This window comes from Colobus angolensis, unplaced genomic scaffold (genome assembly GCF_000951035.1).
Source record: "Colobus angolensis palliatus isolate OR3802 unplaced genomic scaffold, Cang.pa_1.0 Scaffold178, whole genome shotgun sequence".
Taxonomy (NCBI): domain Eukaryota; kingdom Metazoa; phylum Chordata; class Mammalia; order Primates; family Cercopithecidae; genus Colobus; species Colobus angolensis.
In genome coordinates, this window is record NW_012114910.1 from 3,116,665 (window position 1) to 3,128,275 (window position 11,611).

An 11,611-nucleotide genomic window follows, 5' to 3' on the forward strand; every position below is an offset into this window, starting at 1 on the left:
CTCCTTTTATACACAACCGTACTAGAAGCAGGACACACCCTACCTGCCTCATTTTAAGTTAATTGCCTCTGTAAAGATGATTTTTTTTTTTTTTTTTTTTTTTTTTTTTTTTTTTGGGTTTTTTTTTTTTTTTTTAATTTTACTTTAAGTTCCAGGATACATGTGCAGAACGGGCAGGTTTGTTACCTGGGTAAACATGTGCCATGGTGGTTTGCTGCACCTATCGAGCTGTCACCTAGGTATTAAGCCCCGCATGTATTAGCTATTTGTCCTGGCGCTCTCCCTCTCCTCCCTGCTTGAGCTATATTCTTTATTTTCTTTACATTTGACTTGTCTCTTATTTTGATAGACGATTTATAGGCCTTAAGAGAGGCCCCTGTCATTTTATTCATGATAGAATTAAACAATTGAGAAAACACACACTCACACTTAAGTAATCATGACACAGAAACTTTCTCATCCTTTGTTTATGTGGCTAAATTAGCCATTCAAATCAGTTTTCAAAGCATCCAGAAACACCTACACATAATTACATAAACTATTGTCAATACTAAGGAAAATGCCAAAGATCTACTGAGATATTTTGTGCAAATAACAGAATGTCAACTCCGTAAATAATTTAGAGAAAAAATAAATTCAAGTAAACAAAAATATGACAACTTAAAGGAACAGTGACCAATTGATCATTTTACTCAGCAGCTGGTGAAAAATTTTGGATTTGTGAGGAGTTCATTGTTATTTGACAGACAACTTGTTCGCCATTATTTATATGCAATATTTGAGAAGATAAATTGTGCATATTGTTATCCTAAAGGTACAAGGAATTTCTCTCTTCTTCACTCCATCCCTCAAATATTTTATTCCACTTATTTTTTTCCTTTCTTCTTTGATATTTTCTAACAAAGTGCAGTGGGATAACTTTTTTAGGCCAATTATTAGATTGGTTGGTGCAAAAGTTATTGCACCAGCCTAATAGATCTGAGTTCAATTCCATGTGAGATATTTATTAAATGTTTGACCCTGAGAAAATTTTTTAATTTCTCAAATTTCCTCATCTATACAATGGGGATGCTTACAAATGCTACTTTCAAATAAGTTTGTTGAGACAGTTAAATGAACAAATACAACATTAAGATGATCAACAAGTGCTGGGTTCCTTCCAGATTTAAGGCTTCAAACAAGGCATGAAAAAGCTACAGAGATTTTTAGGGAATGCTTGCTATTTTTAAACAACTAAGTCTAGTAACAGACTATATTCAAATAATTAACTTTTGTTATTTTCAAATACAATTATTGCCACCAAAATATGAAGGCTGCTCTTCAATCGTGTCGGCCTCTTTTGGCATTGGGTTCTTTCTTGCTGTTGGGTTTTTTTTTTTTTTTTTTTTTTGCCTGTACCCTAGAAGAGAGACCATTGTTCTTAACTGACAAGTCCATGCTACCCTTGTCAATGTTCACGATCCTAATACATATTCCCTTGAGTATATGTTCTCTGTTAATTCAGAAATGTGGGAAGTTTAAAGGAATTAACTAAACAGTAATATTCATAAAGACATAGATTGTGATTTTTTAATTTATTGTTGGGAAATAACGGGTATTTCAATAAATCTGGGCTGAAAAACCAAATGTCTGCTTTGTTCTCAACACTCTATTAGAAGGTGACCATGTGTTTTCTTGGTCAATCCTCCAAAATGCACTGATATTGAAACCGAAAGACCAACTTACACAGAGAAAACTGAGGTTCAGAGATATTTACATTGTGTGTGTGTTACTTTTTTTCTTATTTGTATTAACAAACACAGGGACAGAGATGTTTATTGATTTGTCAACATTTCATATATACTAAAAGCTGAGTTGGTGTTTATTTCATATGTACATATGATCCCCAAATTCCTGTGCTATCTACTTTAGCATCATCTCTTCCTACATGAAACTGAGTTTATCACAAGATTTTAAAATGTATTAATGATGCATTAGTAACACTTTTTATGAGCGTCTGTCAGAGGATAATGATAACGAGTTGGGCATCTCCACTTAAAAGATGAAGTAATTGTGCTCACTTCGGCAGCACATATACTAAAATTGGAAGGATACAGAGAAGATTAGCATGGCCCCTGCACATGGATGACATACAAATTCGTGAAGCATTCCATATTTTTTTAAGAAGATGTGGAACATATACACCATGGAATACTATGCAGTCATAAAAAAGGATGAGTTCGTGTCCTTTGTAGGGACATGGATGCAGCTGGAAACCGGCATTCTCAGCAAACTATCGCAAGAACAGAAAACCAAACACCGCACGTTCTCACTCATAGGAGGGAATTGAACAATGAGATCACTTGGACACAGGAAGGGGAACATCACACACCGGGGCCTATTGCGGGGAGCGAGGAGGGGGGAGCGATGGCATTGGGAGTTATACCTGATGTAAATGACGAGTTGATGGGTGCTGACGAGTTGATGGGGGCAGCACACCAACATGGCACATGTATACATATGTAACAAACCTGCACGTTGTGCACATGTACCCTAGAACTTAAAGTATAATTTTAAAAAAGATGAAGTAATTATAATAAAGAACATCTATAATAATAATCATTATCATCAATATTCTCAGCTTCTGTACAGTTCCTACAGCTTATACAAACTTTACACATTTTTTCAGAAATATTAAAACCAGACCCTGTTCTTAAAAATTTGCCCTGTGTCACATGACTATTCTCTGTGATTTTGAAAGCCCTCCATAAGAAGTTGTTATCCCCTAAAAAGTGTTGGCATTGTTGAAAAGGAAGGTACTTAGGCTGGACTTCATTTGAGTTTTCTTTGAAACTAAAGAAGTAACTTTCTCTGAATGGTCCTCCTCAGTTTCACGCCCCTCTGACAGTTCAGTGACATGAGCTGCAGGGCAGCCCATGTGTTTCACTAAAGGCTGATAATAAGTAAGTTTGAAAATGGCAGCAGATATTGGTACCATTTACTTCTTCAACATTGGATTGGATAAAGTACTTCCCCAGCAAATTCATTTTATAATTTTATTTCTTTTCATACTTATGGATTTCAATGGAACGATAAAATATTAATTCTGGAAAGTGTTTATGAAATGTATCTGCCTTGCCTAACCATTTTGCAGATGAAGAATCTCAGATACAAGAATTGACTTTCCCAACAAAAAGGCAAGATTAAGTCAAGATTAATGGAAAAGTCAAAATTCAGAATAAAGTTTCCTTCCTTCCTCCCTCCTTGCATTTCTTCTGCAATAATTAGTTGAGTACCTGTCAAATCAATGTAGGATTAAAGGCAAGAAACTCATTCTTTTCCTACATATTTGCACGTTTGGGAGGTGCTGGGGAGTAGCGACATGTGTGTCCCATTGTCCTTGTTACTAAAGATACAAAAGTTGACCCTCTAAGAATTAACTGTCTATTGGGAAAACAAAATCGTAAATACATCATCTCACTCTCTCACTCACACACATACACACACACACCAGTGGTAGTATCATGATATTTTCAAGATGGAGTATTGCATGTGAGCCAAATCAGCTTGTTTGTGCTGTTTCTTAGTCTACAGCTTGTTTCTCTCTCCAGTTTGCTTCTTATCACCTTGTCAATTGCATACCTCCTAAGAGACCAGAACAGATGACATTGTAACCTAGAGCAGACCTTAGGGACCAGCTGCCTTAGCTGGGACTCTGACACTTTTCCTTCCATTAACCCTGACTGAGTACTAAAGACAGAACATTTTGGTTTTCAATTCCCTAAGAACCTCTTGAGTTCAGCTTGCCTCAAGTACAACCATACATCAGAATTACATTTCTTCCAGTTTCAATGCCCTATGTTCTGGTGAGTTCTAGGGGATTTCTGTTTCAATAACCAGACCCTACTCTTCAAAGCCACCATTTAAAATATTCAGAAAGTTCTGTTTTTTAAGTCAATGAAAGATATTAGACAGAAATGGTTTTCCACTTTAGAAGAAGCTAGTCTGGAAACTGAATTGTAAATAGTACAATTGGTGAGTACAGAACATGTGTTTAAGGGAAAGCTAATTTACTCATATCATTCAACATTTATAGCTGATATGGGCCACTGACATACATTTTGTATTTCGCAAATGGTTCGGGGGGAGATTATTTCCTCCTCAAAATAAAAAACTCGTAATACCGAAAAGTAGATTATTTAAAAGTTTGACCAACACGTTCTTTCCTCATCAAAATAGCAAACTCATAATACTGAAAAATATACAGAGAAAGATTTTAGAATGAGCAGGTATATACAAGGTTAAACTACCCATTGCCCAATATTTTTAAAGAAAGTAATGGACATGGTGGGACAATAATGACCAATCACAAAACTCACTAAATATAAACAAAATATAACATATATTTATATCACATAATACATACTATCTGAAGCAATCCTCACATTCTGACTACTGTGCATACTTGGACCATTTATTTCTGTGAAGAATTAGATTCCATAAGGTTTCCATCATTGACATTTTAAGTAACATATAAGCTCTAGTTTCTGAAATGTTCAACATATGAAAAGGTTTATGCCACATCTAATGATATCCTCTTATACACAAAAATAAAGTTTTCTGGCTTAAATTATAAAAACGCTTTTATTTCTAGGCAGAAGAGAAATAAACAGAAAAACAAATATTGTATTTCTAATTATAATGTGCTTTTTCCATGTACTAATCTTTTCAAAATATTCTTCAATGAGACTAATTATCGTTGAGATGGTTGGACATTTTAGAAGAGTTATGTTAGGTAATATGTAAAAAACCCTCAATAAGTATTTCTTCTGAATCATTTAATCATTTATTCAGTACATATATATCTAGCAACTGTTTCATTCCATTCACTACGAAACTGCTAAGAATACCAAGGTAAGACATCCTCTCTTTGGAGCCAACGACTGTAAAGGAGAGACAGGCATACGAACAAATAATTAAACGTTGTTACCTGAATAAAAATATTGGGACAGACAAACTAACATGAGATTACAAAAGAAAAAAAAATGGCTCTGATTTGGTGGGGGAGTCTTGGAAGGTTGATGGAAGAGGAGACTAAACAGGAGCATTTCAGGGGCATGATGTAGGGGAGGACAGGGAGAGGCAGATGCAATGTGGGGAGATGGGGGTCGCAATAGATTTAATGATCCACAAGGTGCCTAATTATGAGTGAAAGGGGAAGTAGAAGTGGAGGAGTGAAGGGATAAAGCTAATGCCATTTCTACTTTTACATACCAGTCAGTACCTATTGTATATCTGCAGGTCTTCAGGGAAAACAACCATCCTTAAAAATTAAACTGTTACTACTTATGGTACCCACGATTGCCACTGCCCAACTGGAAAACATTTCCAGATTTTCCTTTTCCTTATTTTCATTATAATTTTTCTTCTCCTGTCATTCCCCTCTCCCAACTGAAGCCCCCACATCCGTTCCACAGTACTTGGTATGCAGATGGAAGGTTGAATGATGAAAAATTATTCAAACAGCATACCACAAGCTATTTCAAGCGTATCTATTGACTGAAGAGATTTGCATTATGAACTAAGTCACGGCAAGAAGACAATGGTAAATAGCAGCCAAAACAAAGAAATATATCATTTAAATAAAGGAAAAGAGCTAACTCCAATGTGTATCCATTTCTCCTCAGTTGAAATTTACCCTAGAGGAACTAATATGAAAATATTATTTTCATTGTTTAAAGGAAATCCAGTGGAATGAAATGCTAATTTTGTATCTCCAGTAGTGAATTGGATGAATGAGAAATGCATTCAACTGCAATATATCCAGTTTTTGCTGTATACACATTGTAAAGTCCTACGGATATAAAAATTAATGCCGGGCACGGTGGCTCACGCCTGTAATCTCAGCACTTTGGGAGGCCAAGGCAGGTGGACCACGAGGTCAAGAATTCAAGACCAGTCTGGTTAACATGGTGAAACCCCATCTCTACTAAGAATACAAAAATAAGCCAGGCGTGGTGGCACGTGCCTGTAATCCCAGCTACTCAAGAGGTTGAGGCAAGATAATTGCTTAAACCTGGGAGGCGGAAGTTGCAGTAAGCTGAGATGGCGCCACTGCACTCCAGCCTGGTTGACAGAGCAAGACTCCGACTGGAAAAAAAAAAATTAACAAGACATAGTCATTGCACTCAAGGATGTAAAAGTTGATTAAGGGAGAAGGACACAAACAAGTAGCTGCAGTGAAAATTGGTAACACGTACAAAGGATGGCTACACAAAATATCATGGGAGAATAGAAGAGAAATGGTCCTACCGTGTTCAATTGATATTTGGAGGATAGCTAACAATAAAAACTTAAAAGGTGATATTCAAACCAGAAGATTAGTAAGTAGAAATATTGATGGAGGCACTGCAGATGACCTGGGAGACAGAGTGGCCTTTCAGAAAGAAAATAATGTAGAAAGTCTCAAGAACAGAAAATAACATGATCATAGCAATTATTCTATACAGAAAAGGAAAAGAGGTATCAGTGGGGTCTAATGAAAAGAAACTGGGTTATAGTAGTCCAGTAATCAGAGTTCAAGCTGAAAAAACAGAATGGAACCGGTTTATAAAGAGCCTGCTTGCCAAACTATGAAAACTGCATCGTATCAGGTAGCTAAGGAGAATGCTTTAAATTATCAGACATGCTTTTGAAGAAGAGAAAAGTCAGGGCAGACTGAGATGAAGGGATTTTAGTTAGGAAACACCTGGGAAGATCCTATTTAGTAATTCAGGGTGGAAGATGATATAATCCAGATCAGGATTTATATTGACTAGGGTAATTTTTTTATCATTTAATTAAAAGATAACTATAGAACACTTAATAATGATATGGTGCTACTAGCCTAAAGCACTTTAAATGTAGAAACAGTAAGGAACTCTGTGAGAATAGAGATCTTGCTTTCAGGAATTGCAGGAATTCCACTATACCCTCAAGACCTTGAATATTGCCTGGCAAATTACAGGCATTTAATAGTATCTGGTAAATAAGTCAAGGGAGGGAGGGAAGGAGGGAGGGAGGGAGGGAGGGATGGATGGATGAAATTTTATTTGGCTTCTGATTTATATCAGGTTCGCTAGGAACGAGACTTTAAGGTGGAGATTCAAGTGCAGGAGGTGTATTAGAAAGCAGTTAGAGGAGCAAGGATTGGACAGAGGGAGAAGATAACCCATAGAGAAGCCCCAGCCAACTCTAGGGGGATCTCTGCATGACTCCTCTAGAGCTATACTGTTTCTTTTGTACCCTAATCAACTAGTCATTGGATAAGGGTCACCCATTTGATTAAAGGAAATTCCTAGAGAGAGGCTCAGCTCTGAGTTGTTAGCAGCCAACCCTCTCAGAAGCTGGAGAAATACATGCCTCATGTTTAATGGGAAAGTGTATTTCATGGTTCCTGGCACATTGCAAGCATTCACTAAATGATTAAATATTGGCGTTATTAAGATCTTGAATTACAAGAGGGATTTCGTATTTTCTCCAAATTAGTCTCCAGTAAGTTATTTCTGGAAAGTAAACTTTCCAAGTTTCAATTATCTGCAGTTCAAAGTTTTGAGGGGTTAGGGACTCAGACTTTCCTCAATACAGTCAAATACAGAATATCTTCTAAAGAGTGAACATGAAATAAGTATAAATTAATGATAACAGAGAAAGGGTTAATTCCCTGGGTAAGCATGGCGGTCCTCTTCAAGCATGGCCAGGGAGCAAGAAGACGTATGTCTGCACTGCCAGTCTGACTTTGGAGATAAAGAACACTGACCGGAACTGTGAGTTCAGAAAAGTTGCTTCATCTCTCAGAACCTAAGTTTCTTCACTGATGGTAAGACCTTCCTCGAAAGATTGACTTGAAGAGTTTATGACAGAGCATCCCCAAGTTAATAGAAAAGCAAACTATCATGGAATACTGAATATTTAAGGGTTTCAAATTCCAAATGACTGCTTCCTTTATTTGTTGTCTCTGTTTAGTTTCCAAGAGACCTGGTCCCAGTTCTAGTACTCAACTACTCTTCCCACTGAGTTATATGGGATTATACCCCTAGTGGTTCAAAAACCAAACAAAATGTCATGAAATCTCTTTACCTTGTAATAAAGAGGAAGAGTTTTTCAATTCAACAAAAAAGATATAAATATTGTATACATTTCTTACCTATAGTGAAATAATGTACCGTTTTATTGGTGTTGCCATATTAACTTTCTTGGATCCTAACTTTGTGCACCGTCACAAAGTCACACTAATATTAGTGCAGCATCTAAGGGCACAAGTTACAGCATCAGACAACCGACATTCAAAACCAAGCTCTGCCACATTGCTAGCTATGCGATGAATTATTTAAGACCCTTAGGCCTCAGTTACTTTTTTTTGCAAAACATGCATGAATCATAGAATCTAATTCATAAGATTATGTGATGAAGAAATAAGATACTGCATGTAAAGTCCTCAGTGCGGTGCCTAGTGCTGAATAACTCTTCTTAATAACAGCAGCCATCATTTTTTGACCCCTGTATGAGTCTGTTAAAGCTGCCATACAGAATACCACAACCTGGGTGGCTTAAACAACAGAAATTCACTGTCTCACAGTTTCGAAGGCTACGAGTCCAAGATCCAGGTGTCAGTAGGTTTGGATTCTCCTGAAGCCTCTCTCCTTGGCTTGCAGACGGCTGCCTTCTCACTGTGTCCTCACATGGACTTTCCTCCTTTTATACACAACCGTACTAGAAGCAGGACACACCCTACCTGCCTCATTTTAAGTTAATTGCCTCTGTAAAGATGATTTTTTTTTTTTTTTGCCCATAACCAAAACTTTATTGAAAATCTGATACCAAAATAGGAGACCACTGTTGTATACCTTACAAAACCAAATGTAATTACATTATCTTGGTAGATTAATTCGAATTATGGAACTTAATCTTCTGTGAGGCTGGCCTTTCCTCCTGTAGGCTGGCACAACACTGCTAAACAACCTACTCCAAGAACCACTCTCTGAGCATGGTTGAAAACCGTGGTAATCTTGTAGCAACCTGGACATTTTACACGCATATAGTAAGAATGTGGACTTCGCACTAGCCGTTTCTTTTTAAGATTTTTCTTTTCCTCTTCCAAGGACAGAGGTAGTAAATCCCTAGCCAAAGTCATCCTTTCGCAAGTCCAGCCCTTCTAGACTCTCAGTCAACACTGCCAGCAAGCTGCACGCGATGTGCGCTCGGCATCCGCTATTTCCAACTGTGGTTACATTTGGAGATACTATGGGCTGGGACTTCAACATACAGATTTTGTGGGGGACACAGTTCAACCCATAACAACCACTCACCATTTGTTAGCTATTATGTGTCAAGTGTAATGCCAGAGCCACTTTCTTCTGAATGCATCCCAAGTGTGCTCTTGACATTACCTCATACACTGTTTTACCCTTTAACTCAACTCCTGCTCAACAAGCAGCTTGTCTTGTTGTTATTTTTCAACACAGAAAAAGGCTTTTCCTCTAATAATCTTATGTACAAAATGTATATTCATTGTAAAATGCTCAGACAATATAAACATCTGTAAAGATAAAAGGGAGCCTATGTATAACCCCAATACAAAAAAATAACTGCTCTTTTGATATTTGTAGATGGACAGATTTTTTTTTTTCTTTTCTTACATACAGAAACTTATTGTTTCTCAAAGGTGGAATTACACTCTACATCTGCCCATATTTTACATTTAAAATATTTTGGACATCATTTATGCAAAAAAGTATAAATCTACATCACAAATTTAATACTAAATAATATTTTATAGTAACTTTTCCAGCATTACATTGCTGACAACTTTTTTGCTATTAAAAAAAAAGCAGTTCAATGAACATCCCTGTTGAAGCATCTTTGCCCTGATCATTTCTTTCATATACTTTTTAACATAAAAGCATTAAAAAAAACTTAGATTGGTTGATACGTATTTCAAGATTGCCCTCCAGAAAGATGTTCCAATTATAGTCCTTTTAAGTGCTAACCAGTTAATATAATTGCCAGGAAACACACTGATTTTGCATCAACCCTCTTCTACCCCCTGCCACCCCCCAGCCATAACTATCCCTTGAGAAGCCATATCATACTAATTGAACCAATATAACATGGCCCTTTCCCCTCAGAGTGACAAGGCTAAAACAGATTATACAATTTGCAAGTAACACGTGGAGACATATATCCAAGTGCTAAATTGCATGTAGTACAGATGCTAAGCACCCTGGGAGGCTCGGCTTATTTCCTTCTGCTTTCAGTCCCCACACAGGGTTGAAATGAAACACACCCATGTGCAGTAATGTGTCTAATGTGTTTTCCTAAAAGAATACTTAATCTTCTAGTTCAACTTTAGAGAAACTAAAGCAAAAACAGCCTCACAACCTGCTTCTCCACCTTCACCTGCTACCATTCTAACTCACTGAACTCCAGCCATGCTGATTTTCTTTATGTTTCTCCAGTACCAAGCTCATGCCTGATCAAGAGCCCTTCTACTTGTTGCTCCCTCTGCATCAAATGCACTTCCCCAATATCATCCCCCATGGCTTCCTCTCCCTATTCAGGTCTCAGTGTCATTCATCTCACTCATGACATCCTCAGAAAGGCCTTCACTGACAGTGCAATTAATAGCACGTTAACCCTACCCCTTTGACCTCCTACTGCATTGCTCTTTCTTTACTTCTTAGTATATACCATGGGTAAGAATTGTCTCATTTATTTTGAGCTTATTTCATATTGGCCTACACACACTAGAATGTAAGCTCTATGGAGACAGTAACTTGGCTGATTCATCCATCACTATATAGAAAACAATATTCCTACCTGGCATGAACCACATTTCATAGACTTAAAATAAATTTTTTCACATTTAAATATCAAGGTATATGTCTTATACTTAAGTGTCATTTAGATAGCCATCAATGCATAATTGACATTGCCTACACATGCGCAAACTTCATCATCACTAACAACGTTGTCATATCTTCGGTGGAGTCTGTATACTATTGAAACTACATGTGTAGTGTTTAATTGCCATATAAAATATCCTTGAAATTGATTATATAAAATATCTTTGATTTTGACGATTGAGCATTGAATTTAAATGTTGGACACCTAGAGAGTCATAGACACATAATACCAGAAACAGAACATAAGTTTAATATTAGGCTAATACTTGTAGGAAGAGGAATGATCACATCTCCATATTGCCTTGTAAAACAAAACGGATTGCATTCTCAATGCCCACAAGAGAAAGCTGGAAAGATCTAAAATTGACACTCTAACATCAAAATTAAAAGAACTAGAGAAGCAAGAGCAAATACATTCAAAAGCTAGCAGAAGGCAAGAAATAACTAAGATCAGAGCAGAACTGAAGGAGATAGAGTCACAAAAAACCTTCCAAAAAATCAATGAATCCAGGAGTTGGTTTTTTGAAAAGATCAACAAAACTGATAGACCACTAGCAAGACTAATAAAGAAGAGAGAAGAATCAAATAGACGCAATAAAAAATGATAAAGGGGATATCGCCACCGACCCCACAGAAATACAAACTACCATCAGAGAATACTATAAACACCTCTACGCAAATCAACTAGA